The following is a 6,100-nucleotide window of genomic DNA, read 5'->3' on the forward strand; positions in this document are numbered from 1 at the left end:
AGGTGGCCAATCTGCAATCTCTCACTCAGATCTAGGTATACTTTTCCCATGTTTATCAAGAACCCATTAATCTGTAGGACCTGAATGACTCTTCCTGCATCCTTCAGAAGTTAATATCTGGATGTAGAATGCACTACACAATCGTCTGGATATGGATGAAGCAAGATGCCTTCTTTGTGAAGCAGTGACGCTTATGGAGCCAGAAACTTGGTGTAGTCTACCAGAGGTTACTTTAACCTGAAGAGAAGGACATGGAAATGAAAATGAAACTGACCCATTGCAAACCGCAAATACTTCTGATGGATGGGAATTGAAGATACTCATCTCGTAAGTCTAGCATGATCAGATATACTTGCAGACGAACCAATAGAATGATTGTCTGCAAGGATTTCTTTTTGAAAAGTAATTGCTTTCACCTACGATATTTACTATCTTCAAATTCTGCACTGGATGACCTAAAAATTACAGTATCTGAGGTTCTCCGAAGTGAACAGGATGTTTCCTAAACTTTCTTCAGTCGTCTTGCATTGTTGGTAACACCCGGTGGGCTCTCTTAAGCTACTTCACACAATGGACAATCCTTGCCAATCTGCCTCTCACCTTTTCCTGGAAAAACATAGATGCTTTCCATATTCAACCGATACTGTGATAGCCTAGTGTGCTCATCCTCTTTGGGTCTTGTTCTTGCAAATGAAGATTTTCCATATTGTGGAAAGAAATTATTTACCATTTGGAGTGCATGGAATTAACCTCTATGTTGTGGTTGGATTTGGTTTTGTGCAGTGCCAGTAATGAAAAACACCCCCTTCTTCCGGCCCAGCCAAACAACTTTCATTTCTAAATACTTTACTTTGTGCCTTATCTAGGGCTGTGAAAGTAGATGCTTTTTTGCCCTCTGTCAGAACCCTTTTCAGGCCACGGGGCATGCAGGAGCTACTGGCCCCAACCGTGGGGGTTGAAGCTTTTTCCTCATGACTAACTGGGCCAAGTACCACTTCGTCACTCGACTCTCAGGGTTGCTTAATCTGAGCAGCCTACTTGGGGGGAAGTGTGGATACAAATTAGTGTACATGGGCTCACAACTCAAAATGTGTGAAGCAACAGCAATACAACATTGTACTGCCAAATACTCACTTTTATAAAAGAAGGGAAGATTTTATTTAAACCACATACTACTCAAAAGCAACAGCATAGGCTACCCCTTAGGTCGTGGTTCTAGTGTCTCTTTGGCGGTTCCCTGTCCCACTCACTTCTCGCAGTACCGCTCATGGTTATTCCCTGTTCACTATTGGTAACATCCAGAGTATTCCACACTAGTAGTCCATGTCTCAAGAGTTCACTACGACTCTGATTTAAAGTCAATAACCTTCCAGCGCACTCACACTAAAATGAGCAGCAAACTCCACCAGACTGGTCAGGCCCGAAACAAGTCTTACCCACTCCAGCAGAAGTGAAGTGTTTTGAGTTCTCCAGAGCCCCCTCCACTGGCGCTTGCAGCAGCTCCAGTTCAAGTCAGGTGAGTCAGCCACACCCACAATCAATTCCTGCACACGACTGGCGCTGGCTCTCTCTCTCTGACAGTGACACTCCTGCAGGGATCTGAGGCTTCTTGATGCAATTCCTTCATGGTACGTGTTTGCATGCTCCCAATGGGATAATGGCTACGATAATCCCATTCTAGGTCCTACACTTGAGTGACAGTGCTCCCACACCATCCTCACTCATCCAATGAGGTTGAATAAGCTGCAATCCTTTTTGCTTCTGGTGACCTACAGGTCTTCATCCCTCACCAACCACTGGCTCTTGCTCAATCAATACAGTAATGCTGTCTTTGTAAGCCCCTTCTGGCATATGGGGTCACAGCACCTCTACTGTGCAAACGCTTCAGTCCTTACCGCACGACAGTCTTTAGTGTTTACCAAAGATATCTTCACAGCAGCCCTCTCCTGGCATAATGGGGTCATCAACTCAGTCCTGCACACAGGCAATGATCCGATGAGTTCAGCAGCCTTTTCCTCACACCTCACACAGGTAATCAACTCAACAGGCCTCCGCACTGGACCTTGCTCCCTCCAACACACCCCTCTTCATCCAAGGGCACTTTGAGCTAGAATTACGGCAAGCACTGGTGCTCCAGGGTAGGTGGTATTTGATTCCCTGGGGATGTCCCCTCACCTAGCAGGGAGTCTAGAAGGCCTTGGTCACCAGTTGAGCTCACAGGCAGAAATATTGCAAAGCTAACCTCCCCACACAACCCATCTGCCCATCTGGCTGCGTGGCAGAAGACAATTTTTAGGGACTCAAACTCCCCGTCTTATATTCTGTTTCTTAGACCCAATTGGGATTTAGGGTCTGAGTGTTGGATGTTTTATGTTGGGGTTCTGTTTATTGTCAAGTGCACAGTCCTCTGCCCCCTCTTTCTCTTGAAAATGAGTTTGCCAAAGTAGGGATGTCTCCTAAGCTGACAGTCCAGAAACACAGGCTACGAGAGTGACTAGAGTTCACACATAGATGTCAACCACAGTGATACATAGATCAAAAGGTTCACCCAGGGCTTCCAGCTGTACTCCTTATAATTCTCTTATCAGCTCCATCTTCTTCCTGGGATTTGCCCGGGCCCCTTCCTTGTGACCTGAATCAAAGAGCACCCATTGAAGAGTATAGGGGAAGCTTAGTCCTCCCATCCCCAGTGTAGTCCCATCCAACTTACAGGAATGCCGCAATTCACAAATCTGCGTTGAGGGATCTCTCTGCCTCCACTCCATGTTTCACCATGCATGCAGGCCTGGGTTTCCCCAAGTGGAACCCACGGCCCTCCATGTATTGTACCATCCACAGGCAGACATACACCCAGTGCATGGATGCAGCATAGACGCACTGCACAGTACTGCATCCTTTATGTTTTGTACTACCATTCAAAGGCACACATACATCCAGTCCTTGCATTCAACATGAGGGCACTGCCCAGCACTGTTTCTATTATATGCTGTACCACTCATTGGCTCATATACACCCAGCCCATGCACCTATCATGCACTTACTGCATCCTTCATGTAATGTACCACTCACAAGTACATGTACACCCAGCACTTGCACTTCTCTTGCAAGCACTGAACAGCACTACATCCTTCTGGTACTGTACACCTCATGCACGTGCTACTCAGTACAGCATTGTCCCTGTATGGCAACCTCCCCAAGCACACATTCACCCAGAGCAGATACACCATCTGTGCTGTGCAGCACGTCACACCAACCTGATGAAGGCCAAGGGTGAGTTAAGCACACAGCAGTGGAATTTTAAAACCTGAGTGATCAATTAGGCCTTACTTCAGTGACACAGGCTAAAAATAACCTATTCATTCCAACTGATCACTACACAGTATGTTGCAACCAGCATGTGTGCTGCTTAACTCCTGCCTTTTAACCATTCACCACTTTGAGGTAGCACTTTGGGTGCCCCTCCTGGTCCAACAAGGCCATAATCTGTGAGACAGACCTATGTCATGGTGCAAATGCATGAGCCGTGTTTGTTTACTACAAATGAAATCAGCATTAGGGATCCAGACATCAGTACAGTTGGGCACTCAGGGCAAGGGTGCATGCGCATTACCTTGCAAAAGCCTTTACGTTCTAACATCCACACTCTGCACCAAGCCTTCTATAAAAAAAAGATATTCTATGACTTGACCCATGCTACCTGGATTGTAATGTTTACAAGACTAAATGCTATTTTAATTAATACCCTCTTTTTTCTACTTTCAGTAAATGAATTAGAGTTTGCATTGCCTAAAAATCAAATAAATCTTTGGACTGAACATCTATAAAGAGACACCTTTAAACAATCTTACATCGTTTGTGCCTCTTCAGTGGCGACAGGAGATGCATCCATGAGGAACACTCACATCCATTATGTAACTTTATAGCTTATAACATCCAACTTATAACTTTATAACTTGAAATTAGTATTGTTTTAAAGACTTCTTCAGCCCTTACCATGGATCTCGCCTAAGTCCTAACAAGAAACGAATTAGATCTGGATCCAAAGCTGACGTCATGGACACCATGTCTCTATAATAGACTTCAAACACTCTTTCAGTATCATAATAGCAAAATGTTAGCTCTGATACCGCGGGCAACTTCTCAAATTGGAGGGTGAAGATAAAAGGCACCACACTTTTCAATTGAATGTGGGATAGATAAATTTGAGCTTTCACTGGATTATGGCGATAGAGTTAAAAACCCGTTGGTAAATGGATTGTCATAAAGTAACATAAACAAACTGATGAATATCAAACACATAAAAAGTGACTGGCAATCGCTTGCGGTAGCATGCTAACCCTTTGTTCTTTTGCCCACCTCAGTTTAGACGTAGACATACACAAATCAGTCTTGATCCTGCTTCAATAGTAGCAGTACAGCCTGAACAGCCCGCCACATGCTATTTGAGTTTATATAGTGCACGGTTACCCTAGGGTGTCCTGGTGCTGAGCATACCTGCTGGTTAAAGTGATGAGGTTTTACTGTGAGAAGAGCCAAGTTTTCAGCCCCTTTCTGAAGGAGAGGAGATCTGCTGAGTTCCTCAGGTGGAACGGGAGATCATTCCATGCTTTAGAGGCACAAGTAATGAAACTTCTGCACCCCCAGCTAGCCTTTTAGATCGGGGAACTCGGACTAGTTTTGCTTCTGTGGATCGAAGATTCCTTGCAGGGATATACCATTGAAATTTTTGCCTCAGATGGTTGGGGCCAATTCCATTGAGGGCTTTTAAAGGCCATGCAAAGGGCCTTAAAACATACCCTTAGTTTCACGGGGAGCCAGTGTAGTTGTTTTAACTCCTTCTATACAGACGCAAATTTGGGAGTTCCTGTTAGTAATCTGGCTGCTGCATTCTGTGCAATTGGAAGTCTGTTAATGTGCTGTTACTCCCTGAACTGGAACACATGCATTCCAATGCTGATTTCGCCCTGATTGCAGCACATCAGTCTGGTTCAGCTTGGTTCCAGCAGCACAGTGAGCCAAGGAGTCATATATGAGCATACACATTACACTTAGGCCGGTACATCAAGCACATTAAAGATAATAGGAGAAATGCTTGCCATATGTCTAACCACTAGAAATTGCTCTGAGAAGCCTTCCACCCCATTGTTATCTTGCTCACTATGCCACCTCCGATTGGACCTAGCCATGTGCAAATCAGTCTTGACACTACGTCAGCAGGAACAGTCCAGCTTAACCTGTCAGGTCAGGTCCTCCCTGAACTGGAACACATGCAACCCAAGACTGGGTTTGCCCTAATTGTGTCCCATCAGTCGGGTGTAATTTAGTTTCACTGGGGTAGTGAGCACGGGACCCATGTCTAGGCAAAACCCTGCAACTAGGTTGTGCATCAAAAACCTAGCAGGTGATGGAAGGAATGCGTGCAATAAGTCTAACAATGTGAAATCACATACGGTATCATTTCAACCCATCATTCTTTTGCACAGCATGCCTCGTCAGTTTGGATCCAGCCAAATGAAAATCAGTCTTTTTTTTTTTTTTTAATATTTTTATTTGCATTTTTTTCCAGAAACAATGGTACAATTACGTCATTATCCATCAACATCTCCTTTCCCCCAAACCTCCACCCCCGCCTTATGTATGTAAAAAAACAGCAATAATGCAGTCCAATCCTTAGTCCAGCTCAATGCTTCAAAGTCCATCACCGTCCACATTGCAGTGTCTTGTGTCTCCATAACACTTCTGTGCCCCAGGAGTGCCCTATCCCCCGGTACCCTCTACAGTCCGCCATCAAGGCCATGGTACTTCCTCCATTTATTCCAGACTCTTCCAAATTTCTTGGGGCAGCCTCTCGCCTTATATGTGACCCTTTCTGCCGTCAAATGAAAATCAGTCTTAAGCCTGCTCCAGTAGAAATAGTCCAGCCTGTACTGCCAGGCCAGGTTTTCCCTGAACTGAAGCACAAGCAACCCAAGACAGATTCGCCCTGACTGGGCTCGGCAGGTGGGTGTAGCTTGGTTCCAGTAGCAGAGTGAGCACGGGACCCATGTCTGGGCATTCCCTTGCCACTTAGGGTGGCACATCAAATACATAAAAGGTGATA

The sequence above is a fragment of the Lissotriton vulgaris genome, chromosome 7, assembly GCF_964263255.1.
Source record: "Lissotriton vulgaris chromosome 7, aLisVul1.2, whole genome shotgun sequence".
NCBI lineage: Eukaryota > Metazoa > Chordata > Amphibia > Caudata > Salamandridae > Lissotriton > Lissotriton vulgaris.